The sequence below is a fragment of the Cupressus sempervirens genome, chromosome 5 (assembly GCF_028749045.1).
Source record: "Cupressus sempervirens isolate cs-2001-9-10 chromosome 5, ASM2874904v1, whole genome shotgun sequence".
NCBI classification, from domain to species: Eukaryota; Viridiplantae; Streptophyta; class Pinopsida; order Cupressales; family Cupressaceae; genus Cupressus; species Cupressus sempervirens.
In genome coordinates this window covers 511,557,344-511,571,641 of record NC_143122.1, presented here as the reverse complement: position 1 = coordinate 511,571,641, position 14,298 = coordinate 511,557,344, and positions in this window count along the sequence as shown.

Genomic DNA, 14,298 nt, shown 5'->3' with positions numbered 1-14,298 from the left:
GATTGGTTTTCAAAGAACTAATGATAAAAATAGCCTATACATCAAAAGACCAGATAGGAAGATTGTGTTGGAAGAAATCTTTGTGGATGATACATTATTTAATAGAAACAATGATTTGTGCAAAACAAAATCTGTGGAAATGAGTAAAGAATTTGAAATGTCAATGTTTGGAGAGATTGAATTCTTTGTTGGCTTACAAATTAAACAAATGAAGGATGGTATCTATATTACTCAATCAAAATACATCAAGGAGATACTAAAGAAATCTAGAATGGAGGATTCTAGACTAGTTGGAATACCTATGTCTACTAGACATAAGATTTCCAAAAATGATGATTCCAAGGAGGTAGATTAGACTACATATAGATCAATGATTGGAAAACTTTAGTATGTAGTGCACACAAGACCTGATATATCATTAGTAGTTGGTATGGTGGCTAAATTCTCTACTTTTCCTAAAGAAAATCATCAAAAGAATCATGAGATATCTGAAAAGTACTAAAGAATATGGTTTGTGGTATAAGAAAGGAGGAAACTATAATTTGAAGGCATTCACTGATGCAAATTGGGCAGGAAGTGTTGATGGCAAGAAGAGTACTAGTGGTGGAGCACTTCTTCTTGGAAAGAGGCTAGTATCTTGGACAAGCAAGAAGGGGAAATGTATCTCTCAATCTACAATTGAAGCAAAATATGTTGTTGTAGTAGTCAATTGTTCCAACATTGTGTGGTTCACGAAACCATTATCAAGTATGAAGGAGGAGATCAAGGACCTAGTTTTTATCTTCTATGATAACACCGGTGCAATCAACATATCCAAGAATCCAGTGATGCATACCAATTCCAAGCACATTGCAATAAAATATCATCTCTTGAGAGAATTGGTGCAAGACAAGGAAGTGAGGTTGTAACATGTGAATACAAAAGAACTGATTGTAGACATGTTCACCAAGCCATTGCCTAGGGATGCATTTTTGTATCTAAGAGGTAAGCTAGGGATCATTCCCATATCTAAAGCTCACTAATTAGATTTTAGTGATGCATCAACCAAGCATATTGAAGATCAAACAAATTGATGCAGTATTGTCAGAGTAGATTGCATACGAATCTAGACATCAAGGTACATGGAAACTACATTGATTGTTTTCTTTGGAATAAGATGTCAAAGAGGGAGGAGTTTCATGTCATACATTAGAGATTTTTATTTTTATTTTTATGTCAGAGATGTCAAAGAGGGAGAATGATTTTTGAGTTGATATCAAAGAGGGAGAGTTTGATATTGCAATCATTACAATCAGAGATTCATGACAAAGGGATTTCACACTAATAGAGAATTAGAATGAAACTAAGGATATTATCCTTACTTCTATTTTACTCTAAAATTTCTATGCATCATGACATGTTGTGTTCTCATCAATTCCAAAGAGGGATATTGTTGGATACAATCATTGAATTGTATGTTGTCTTTCATGTTACATAATTTTCAAGTATATACCAAGAAATCCGTGTATGTGATGCAGGAGCATCCAGAGGTATAAGGGCAATCCTGTGTCACCCAAAAAAAAATGTACTTAGACTTAGTTTTTGTTTTATGTCTTTACATTTTTGGATACCCATTTGGCTCAAATAAAGGTTCCAACTCTCATAGTTCAACTATCAATGCATTTGAAAATCCTGAAAAAATAGGAGCATGCAATTTGACCATCATTTTGGTGACCTAGAAGGTGTGACTTGGCCAGATGAATGTAATTGAGATTTAGAGCATTCCAAAAAAAGAATCAGGTCAAAAGGCCCCACGGTTTGAAAGTTATTGCAATTTTTCGAGTTTTGAAGACCTCCTAAGAATGCTTCAAAGTCAGGTTTGGGGCATTAAATGACCTCGAAAAGGGTCGAAAAATGGGGGACGAGAAAAGCTTGTCCATAGGGCTATAGAGCACTTCGAGAGCTTTCCGAAAATGTAAACGGTTCGTCAATCGGAGCTACGGTTCAAAAGTTATGCCTCCTGGAAGTTCGGCTACCATTTCTAGATTCTTCTAGATTTGCACTGACTTCTAACGCGGCTTCTGGAACCTTCTATTTTGTCGGTGGATGCCTACTAACACTTTCTAGAATGTACTCCTAGTCCTTAACCCTCTGGGGTCTATTTAAGGAGATATTTGGCATTGTAAAGGCAGTTCGGATTGGAGCTTGAGAGGAGGTGCTAAAAGGAGAAATATTCTCCAGATTTATGCTATTGTAAGCCCGTAGGGCATGTTTTGAAGTTTATTTTCTCTGCACTGTTTGTACTAGCTTATTTTCTCAGTTAATATAATTCCCCCTTTCTATTGTGTCTATTCTATTGTTGGGTTGTGTCCCCATCAGTATGTTGAGCTCACTCAGGAGTCAAAGGAAGTTGCAATCTATGACAATCATTTCTATGTTAACCAAGTTTAGTGCCACTATTAACCGCACACTCATCTACCAAAGGGAGTTTGTAGGAAGAAAGTGTCTACCAAGCTCACTCAATTACCAAAGATGAGTTGGCATGGAATGATTATTAACCAATCTCACTCGGTTACCAAAGGAAGTCTCAACGAAAGTCATTTTGAGTTAGTGTTGACCGAGTTGGGTTGGCTACAAAGGATTTTCTTGTATCAATTTTGTTAGTTAGTTCTAGCTGACTCATGGGATGAATTTCATTTATTTGAAATTGTATTCAAGATGACTTGACAAGGTAACACATATAAGTATAAGGTCAAGTTGAGGATTTAATTAGAAAAAGAAGAAGCATGGGATTGAAAAGATAAATCAAGGAAGTGAATTAGGAGTTGACTGAGCTGTAAAGAACATTTTGATTAGGGAAGATCAAGTATTCAATCCAAAATAGAGATCTAAAATCAATATGTACAGATTGCATCAACAATCAGATCATATCATTGTTACTCTCTAATAATTATAATAGTGAATCAAATCTCCTAACAGAGTTAGCTTAACAGCTATTTGCCAAATCCTCTAACAAGGTGGTATTTCTAGATTAAAGTTTCTAAAGAACTCTAACAATGTCTCCTTGATAATTTGTTTGGCTTTGTACCTCTTTAAATAATAAATTCCTAGTTTACCATTTTCCATGATCACTGTAGATGTTAGGGTTCATGATCAGGTTCAACATGATTCACTATATCTATCCATCTTCTCAATTTTCTTCTAGAAACTTCTTTGGAATCCATCTTTTACATTTTTACCTAATCCTTTCCTTGAATTTAATGATCCAACTTGTCAATCTTATCTTCAACATAGTTTACATCTCCCAAGAAATTAACTGAGTTAGTTGGGATTCATGATTTCCTTGAATTCATCTTCAATATTATTACTTAGCAATCACTAAGTTCTGACACATAGTGATATCCTAATACTCAAGTGTTTCAAAACTTCTTGTCTCGACATAGACTAACTTGCTCAGTTGATATTGATGCTCAGTCAATACTAGATTTTCTCGACACTAGTTGTGGCTTGGTTGACACTAGTATCACCCAACATTCCTTTACCTTTTACTCTATTGCTCATCTTGGATTAACTTTCTTGACATAAACAATCGCTTTTCTTTATCAAAGTCTATCTAATAAAATATCCATTGTAGCTTTCTTTTCATAACTTAGCATTTCCTCTAGGTGTTATTGTTGTGATAAATTTCTCAAATCCTCTTCATCAATCAAATAGATATGAAATTTAAATTAGGTAGCAATATGTCTCATCAATATATTTGACATCAATGAAAAAAAAAAATTGTTCCAATTGTAAATTTTTAACACGTACATTGGTTAACTTCCTTCTCAAGCTCTCATAATACAGCCAAGAGTTGATCAATTTGTCCATTTGTTCTTTGAAAAATTCATGTTCACACTTTTACAAATGTCATCAACTATTGTATTGAACGTATCCAATGTTTCATCCTTTCACAATAGAAATTTCTTAACCCTTTTATTACCATTGAGGATAGGTGGCAAAAAAGTATCCCTCATCTCATCAAAGCCTTTCTATAATTCCCTAATCCATGCTTCTATATGATTTGGCAACATTTGGAAGTTTGTTAATTACTTTACAATTAAAGTAGTGGATATAATCTTCAACTACCTTTCATTATAAAACTTCAAAGGTCTACCTTGTCAATCATTTGGACCCACCTATCATACAAAGGTCTAGCCACCTCCTTATCTTTATCAAATTTACTTATTGCTTTATAAAAGAGTGTGTGCCACTCATGTATAATTAGGTCTTACATTGATCCTCTTATGTATATGAAACAAGGTTGAGTGTATATTATTTATCTTAGTCTTTTCAAATTCACACTTATCCCTATTGTTATTCCTCTCTAATTCATTTATCATGTGATATAACAATATCTTAGACTCTCTTGTATTATCCTCTTCATATGCTTGGTATCTCATGGGATGTGAAATCAAGAAAGGAGGAAACAGGCATAGGAGGGATTGCTTCCCTCATCTTCTCTTCAAGGAAAATAATTAGTTCCTCATTCTCAGCATCATATCCCAATACAAGTTGGATTGGTGGAGTATCATTTCCTTTTTCTTTATCTTTCCCAACCTCAAACTTTGTTCCTTGATCAATTTCTTATTCAATTTATTTCTTTTATTTTTTATATGATGGGATTGGGGGTGGCTATGGTGAGGGTGGAGATGGTGATCTTATAAGTGGATCATGTGCATCTCTGATCAAAATTCTAGTCAATGGCCTAGGATTAGGGACCTTCCTTTGGTATACCATTGGTTCTTTCCCTTTTTTTCTCCTCCTACGTTCCTCATCAAAATTAGGTTCATTAGAATCTTCCCCTCTAAATATTTTGAATGCCTTCTCACTATTTTTTACTTTTGGAGGTCACCTCCATTAGCCTTGATTCATCTATTGGTTATGTAGGCTCAGCATAGACAATCTTGAAAGTATTTGATCTCCCCAACTTTTTTGTTAAGGTAGCATAAACATCATCAAAAAGGTCAAAAAATGGTATGCAACTTCACAATAATTAATCCCATTGAAGCAAGTGCATCATATGTTGGCTCTATCTATTGAATTTTATCTAGAAACTTCTTATATGCAAACCATTTCCTTTTTTTCCTTGCTCATCACCATCAAACTCAATTCTGATGATATATACAAGATAATGGAAGGCATGTGGATGAGTTGAAAGCTTAATTCTTGACATTATCATACTATAAAATGTTTCTAGGTCACTCAATCTAGATATAGTAGTTCCCATTTTGTGAGGTTCTAAAACTTTTTCAATTTGTATCCATCCTCCTTTTACCATTGTGAAGTGATGGGAAAATGTAGTCTCAGGGAATATAGTGTTAAGGTTGAGATTATCCAATTAAGAATATGTGTTATGTGTGTGTGTGTGTGTATTGTTGCTTATAATAATTGGCTATATACTTCGGTTGATTTGCACATATATATATATATATATATATATATATATATATATATATATATATATATATATATATATATATATATATATATATATATATATATATATATATATATATATATATATATATATATATATATATATATATATATATATATATATATGCTCCTTTTTCAATGTATTTGATGAATACAACATACTCTATTATTATTGCAAGGAAACTAATTTTTATTGTAATGTTCGATTGATTAAGCATCCCCATTGACTAAAATTAAATAAGAATTTGAATGATATAGGAGACATATTATAAATCGACATGTGTCCCAAGTAGGAGGCGCAATCATTCATTATGTGTCTCCCTCTTTCACCAAGTCAACCATCAAAGATCAAAGATGCATTGACTAAATTTATGATTTAATCATACTGAATTAAATTAAGTTTGATTAGCACACAATGGATGTTGACTCTCTAATACATGGTGAGATAAGAGACCAATCAATAATAATTGATTGATACATAGGCATTTAAAATATATGCTATTTAAAAGTTAAGAAAGGCACCATATTTGACAAGAGGATATATATGTATGTGTGTATATGCGATTATATATATACACATATGTTGTTGAAAATATAAGGTAGGCTAGATTACTAAGATGGGAGGGGTGAATTGAGAACCAATAAAATTTTAACTTACTTCACCAATTAATCCTTCATATATTATTCTGATCTAATTGCATGTACGAAAGAATAAAAGAAATAAAACATTTATAACACTTTCATACAAAATATGGTGACTAAGAAACCTTTCAAATAGAAAGTAAAACTGGGGTGGGGATGATACTCACAAGTTTTAGTACTATAGTATAAAGTTGGCCTATTAAGGCTTACAATTAACCACTTCTGGTGATCTGCTTTGTTAGGAGTAATAAGGACTGTGAGTTCCACCTCATTAAAAGATTTACAAACATATAGTGAAGTATGCACTCTGTTAGGAGATTTAGCAAAAGACTATTAAGTCCACCTAGTTAAAGGATTTAACTGATAAACCTATTAGAATGAATCAGTGGTTTATCTTTGATCTACAACTATGATTTTCTGAATGAGATTCCTTGAATTGCAATTATTACCTAACTATGATAGATAAGTCTCTGCTTTATCATAGATTGCTTGTAGCCTTTAATTTTCACTATTCGACTTATACTTCTTCACATACTCAATGAATTACATATTTGGATATGTATATATATATATATATATATATTCCAATTAACTACTTATTGGAGTTGGCTACAATACCAAATTCATCATAATTCACAAAGTCATCCCATTGTTGTAACTTGGGTTCAAAAGACAAGATCAATGATATTTTGACACTTAGCAAACACTATCAACACTCGATATACTCTAGCACTTGGTTGAAGTTAAAGCACAATCCATATTGATCACTTTGAGTAGTACAAACTCAATTAGCTCTGTATGACTCAGTGAACACTTAGAAACTTACTAGATATAGAATCACTTGGTTGACACTGCATAACTCAGTCAACACTGGATTCACTTTGTTAACACTGCAACCTCAGTAAACAATGTAGAACTTGGTTAACACTAAAGAGATACGTTAAAACTAAGATCTTCATCACTTCTACTAGATAGCTCATTGAAAATGCTATTCTTGGGCTATACTGTAAATTTTCTCAGATGCTCATTAGACATTATGAAGTTCGACATGAACCTCAGTATAAGTACTTAGCTTGGTAGTAACTGAAACACTTTGTTAACACTGCTAGATGAATGATAAGATTGGTAGCAACTATAGATCTTGGTAGAAATGTAACCAACTGACTAAGTGTTAAGTCACTAATAGACAAATTGACCTTAATGTCAATAATCTCCCCCTTTGGCATTAGTGACAAAAAGACTTGTCATACCAAAATTTGAATCCTCAAAATTACAATTCAAAAAACTTCCTTTATCAGCATTTTGTGTCTTCAACTCAACTCTGAATTACTATTGTTATAGCTCGATAAATTAATTTTTTTTTCTAATTTTTCTAATTTTATTTTGTAAAAATTTTACTAATTGTATGTACATATGCTTAGTTGTATATTACTACTCCCCTATACCTATATCTCTCCTCTATACATATATCTAGAGTATGATATTCTTCTCTATACACATAATCTTCTTCTCTCCCTATATTAATAATGTATATATTCTCTCCCCCTTTTAACATAAATTCCAAAGATGTATAATATCTACAAGTTAATACCAAATTGTGACAAGAAATCAATGTGTATCTTCAAAATGATTGACATAGTCTTGTCCTAGTTCTCTTGCAATACCTTACTTGCATGCAAGGCTATTTGTACCTCTACTAACGGTTCCATCATGTGGTCAGCTATGGAGAATTTTTTGTCATAGATGAGTGTATTTTCATGTGCAATGTGCTTCTGTAGTGCATCCATGTTTGGAAGAATCATGCCCTGAATTTTTGCAAGTGTAGCCCTAATTTAGGCTTCTTCCCTCAATAATTTTGCTTCTAGAAATGTTAAGTATATTATCTTTGTAAAGTGTGTAGAGCTACAACTAGGATCAAGTGATAATTTGTGTGCACTTGCTTTCATATCCTTGTCTATCTTGGATAGTTTATCCTTAATCTCCTTTGTGAAGATAGATGTGTCACTTGACTTGACAAATAATGAAACAACATTATTAATAGATGTTTCTAGTGAAATAAGAATAGAAGACATCTCTACCTACTCCAAAACTTGATTTTGAAATTTTCTCTCAGCTCTCCACAATAGTTTTTCTTGTCCATTCAGTTTTTCATTGTACTTGTGGACATTTTAAGCTACTAATCTAGAATAGGTCATTTCCCATCAACCTTAATATTCAGAGCATCAACAAATATTCTCTTGATGTCCTCAAGGACCTAATTAATCTTTTTCCTCTCTTCTCTAAGATTCTTTTGTTTATCACTTTTCTTCCAAAGTTCTCCAATGGTATCCATCTCTTCTGGAGTGAAGTTATAGGTATCCCAATTTTGAATAACAATTTCCTCATCTAGATCAATTTCCTCTTCTTTACCCTTTTCTAAAGGAATGGAAAAATGAACAATTTTATTCCCTTATTTAGAACTTCAATGCTTGGTTGAGACTGGTTCTCAACTATCATTGCACTAGCCATGGTGGAACTAATAGTTGAAAAAGTAAGAAATGCACCAACAGTACTAACAGTAGAAATAACATTAACAACAAGAATACCTTGATGTTTTTTGGTCAAGCCTAATGCTAGGAAGACTTACTCAATAGATGAAGTGCTAGGCACTTCAATTATTGAAACATTTGGCAGAGCAATTCTAGAGATTGGTTGTGTGCTTGGTGTAGCATTTTTTACAACAACCAACTTGGTAGAAGCCTTCTCTAAGCCTACTTGCACTAAGGCTTTTCTTGAAGAGTGATGAAAATAAGTCATAACTAATGTTATAATCTTTTCTACATCAAATTCTTTAATACTCTATATTTCTGGAAGACTTCCTCCAATGACTTCTTGCTCTTCTTCTTCATCATCAAGATTGAAATCATCTATGTCATCATCTTTGATTTCTACTTTTTATTTTGCATCAACATCTTCACCATCTTTGTCATCAACATGCACAAAAAATTCACTAGGCTTGTGCAACCCATAGATGTTTTTCCATGTGGTAGTGCTAGACTTCACCATAGATTCAATGTCCTTAAGCAATATTAGACATGTATTGAATTTGGGTGTAAGCTTCTTCTCATTTTCTTTTAGTGATTCCTTCACCTCTTTCTCACTGAGACTCGGCATAAGCTATCTCAAAGTTGCTTCACTTATGTCTTTAGCTACTTTCATTGCATTATCCCATTGAGGTTTGATCTCTTTCAAAAGAACATCAAGAACTTGTTGTGTGAACTCATCAGGTGAATACTTCCACTTTCCCAATTTTTTCAAAATGGTATCCCCAATTTTATTTTTCTCCTCTTCATTCCTAGTCTCATACTTAAGAGAATAAAACATGTCATACATGTTCCTTGTTCCATTTTCTTCAATCTTTCCTGAAGAGTTGGGGTAGACCTTTGAAATATAATCTTTTCAACTTCATCCTCTTCACCCAACATCAATTTCTTCTTAGATTTGTCTCCTTATAAAAACAGTAGGAGAAGAATTGGTAGGTTTGGTTAGTATAACCTTTCCTTTCTTCTTTGGAAGATCCTTTTCCTCAAGTTCTACTTCATCCTCTTCATCTTCATCTTCTATATCATCTCCTTTACCCTTGGTAAGCATGAGAGGAGATCATAATTGCTTAGTATTATTCATTATTTTCTCAATCATTTTCCTTCCTCTACTCACCACTTGGGGTAATCTGATCTCAAGATCAATTCTAGTCTTAGCCTTTTCATAAGTACCAAAATATGTTGCCTTAAGATCCACAAGCTCATTTAGTAGAGCTTCAACAATATCTTTAGTGTCATCAATGTTAACCTCATATTCTAGAGGCTCAACCCATGCCACTCTAGGTCTGACTACCTAAATGTAAACCTTGTCACTGTCAACCATGAAACATATGTCTTGCTCATAATCTTCTACTAGTTTCCTAGGTATCCTCAATCTACTCTGCATTTTCTCCTTAAATGTCTCAAAATAGTTATCCATAACACTGTCAAAGTTTTCTCCCATTTCTGTTATGAATTCATTGATTTGATACAGTACTAGAGCATCTTTCTTCCATACCATAGTACCTTTAGAAGGGAAAAACTTATGAACATAGAAAAATAGACATGTCAAGAGAGAACCAAACTTACATAGATTGTTCTTGGAGACTTGAATTCTCTCCATACTCTTGCTTAATTGATTCAACAGTAGCTTGGTAAAGTCAAAGGATAAATTGTTCTTTACCACCTTGTATGTCAAGTCAACTACTTCACATGACACATTGTTTGACTAGCTTGAGCTATAGATTTTGTGAGCTATCACATGAATGCCAAACTTCAATTCCATGTCAGTCACACCACTAAGTTTCATGCCTCTTCTATCTCATTCAGCAAGATTCCACTTTGTCAATTCAACCTAACCTATGGTTTTAGTGGTCTTAGCTTTGTTCAACCTGGGAAATCTAGTATTCTTGTGTATCATATTCTTTTTTATCAAAATAGAATGATCTGACCATAACTACATATTATGAACACAGCTCAAAATGAGTCTAATCTACTTCACTTGAAAATCCCTTAACATATGTAGAATATGCATCAAACCCTTTGTCTCCAAATGTTTGTGCTCAGGTTTTAGGCTACCATCCACACATAGTTCATTGTATACCTCATTCATTTCTAGGGTTTCAAGCTCCTTAATAGAACAATGATAAAATGATCAAATATCATGGACAAGAAGTACCTTGGGTGGAATTTGGGATTGTGCTCCAATAGGGTCAAGTACCTCTATAATTGTCAGACTCAATTTGAATGTAGGAGCCTTGCAATAAACTCCATGAACCAACATTTCATCACCTTTCTTAACCTTTCTACTTGAAGATGCCATTACTCAATAGGTTTTGATTACGGGATTAATCTTCAACAGTAATTGCTTAAAATCACTTGGAGGCTCTAACTTTGCCCTTTGCTCTATGCATTGAAAATTCATGGTGAAACAATACATATATATAGATATTTCTATGTGTGTATGTGTGTGTATATGTATGTTATATGTATATGTAAATATGTGTATATAGATATATACATAGACATACACACATGTATACTATATACATATATATGTGTGTGTATGCATACACACACACAATTTAAGTCTCATAGGGATCAATATCTTAAACAGTATAAAGATATATTATAAAGAGTTTAAATTCTATTATATCTCATTTGAATGTACACTTTATCTTTATCTTTCTCCAATTGAAGTCATGATATACATACACACATGTATACTATATACATATATATGTGTGTGTATGCATACACACACACACACACACACACACACACACAAAATTTAAGTCTAATAGGTATCAATATCTTAAATAGTATAAAGATATATTACAAAGAGTTTAAATTTTATTATATCTCATTTGAATGTACACTTTATCTTTATCCAATTGAAGCCATAACCCACTAACACTCCCTCTTAGCTTGGGAGGATAAATATAAAAATAGATACTACCTCAACATAATATAAAAAAATTTAGTTTTTAGAATATCTCTTATGAGAAGGTATTCCTTATTTAGATTATCATCTTGTGATGTCAAGAGTAATGGCCTCCTGAATGTCAAGTCACATGACAATCACCAAGTATTCTTTGATCAACGTGAAGAATGATTATGGTCTATTTAAGGGACTTAATCCACTGTGTAAGTTATCATCTATTATGATCAAGTTGGATATTGTAATATGTCCATCACAATAGAAGGTCATGGTCTCTTTAAGGAACTTAATCTGTCATGCAAGTTATCATTTATCATATTCTGCTTAGACATCATAAGATGTCCATCAATAGAAGGCCATGGTCTATTTTTGGAACATAATCCACCTTGCAAGATATAATGTATCATGATCTACTTGGACATCATAAGATATCCATCATAATAGAAATGGGGGGAAAGACTTAGAACCTCCACACTAGGGAGTATCGAATCCACAATAGTCGAGGAGTAAACACTCGAAGCATAAGGAAGATTGCATAATTCCAATATCTCAACCATAACATCTAATCCAAGCATCTAATGTAATCATGTAGAAAGAAACATCACAGTGAACATACATATGCATAAATCAACTATCTCTATGAACTAAAATAACATAAATCACATAAAAAAATACTCTGGAAGATACAAAGAACCATGTAAGCATCCATCTTTGGAACTAAACATGGAGGAAGGCTAACTCTTTATGGCAATCCCTAGTAGTGGTAAAGGTAGCTACACCTCCCAACTAACTACACAGAACCTGTAGGTGCACTCCCATGATGTTGATGGAGATATTGATCCCACCTCACACACACAATACAACCCTCCATGGAAAATACTCACACTAAATAGTACAGAGGACTAAAACCAAGATTATGAGATAATGCAATACAACAAGTCCTAGTATGACACTCTATGGGTCTACTATGTAGGGACTCTAGTAGAGAGTAGATTACTTGGCATCATGGAGCCCAAGCTAAACATTATGTGGAAACTCTCTCTTAGAATGCCATCACATAGTGCAGAAACTCTCTCTCAAGATGTCATCACATAGTGTGGAAACTCTCCCTCAAAATACCATCACATAGTACCCTTGGACACACTGTATGGGTACTCACATTTTAATTATCTTAATTTTTTTATTACTCTTTGATTCATTTAGTTATCACTTATTTAGAAACCTCTTCAAATCAACCTTATCGAGAACATAACCTGTGGTTATGAGAGAAGCCCCTCCACACATCTACCTTACATACCCATGCTCATCTCATGATAAGTGCCTATAAGCAATGCAATTTCCCAACCCAACCTTGATGAACATAACTCAACCAAAAGCAACCGAGAGCTCAGGACTCGCAAGACCTTGAAAAGTGCATGCTCATGTGCTCATGTGTGGGTACACCAACAACACGATGATCATAAACCACAAAGGCTGAATGAGAAACATATAAAACATAACTATAAAAAATCACTCAACCAGCCTATATTTGGGAGTACATATTCCACATGAATCCCAATGCAATAAACTACATCTAGATAGATATCCATACAAATAATCTAGATCCACGACCAAATACAATGCCAAGAAAATTGAAGAAAACTAGGTGGCACCCAAATCGAGGAGAAAACCAAAGACACCTAAAAATCTTGAAATTAAAACCCATTACACCCTTGGGTAAAAAATTTATAAATATCAAATAAAATTTGGGTTCAGAGTCTGTATGGAAAAATAGCCAGCATAACAACACGAACCCCCAAACCCCTAAGTCCAAAAAGCTATAAACTCTCATACTCGTCTGAACGGGTAGAGCTAGCATTTAGAAAAGTAAAGGAATACTAATTCTCAGCCTTCAAATAGTTTACTACAAGAAATAGACTCCAAAATGGAGGGAAAGCAATGAAATGGGAGACCTCTACCTCACAACCAAAAGGACTAAAACAAGAATGCACGCAATAAAATAAGCACCTCATGGTCACCATCGAAAGTCTCATTAAACTAAGGTCTCCCTAAGTTAGATCCAACAAGCTCAACCTTGTGACGATCCCACACCTATAGCTCCTACAATGAATAAAATACTAAATCCTTCATAGAGGATTTTGGAATTTTCTCTCCAAATTCCTATTTTGCAAGTGAGAAGTGAAAAAATAATTCCCTTTTGGGATATATATTCACTTTTAAAAGTGAATTATAATATTAGGAAATTAAATAGCCCACTAAAACAACCCTTTATCAACCCAAAAAAAATTGGGTAATTCCAATTAAATTGAATTCAACTATGGAAAAGCTATCAAGAATTAAAAAAATTAAATCAAATATAAAATTCCCAAAAACTATTAAATCACAATATTCCTTAATAACCTTTGTGACAAATGCAAATTCTAAATCACAGACACACTCACGGGTCTAATCACATAATGAAAATGAGTCTAAGTTTATTAAATCACTGGAGAGTTTAATTAATCAATTAAATAGGGTGCATCAACCATACAGGGCCAACATTGCCTAGGTAAGAATAGTTGAATCACTAACTCCATGTGTCATTGTCGAGGATATAAATCATGTACACTACACAACACAATCAAGTGAAATTTCATATAATAATATAGCTAAAGCAATAATTGCATTAAATTACATAAATGATCATTCATTTAATCACAC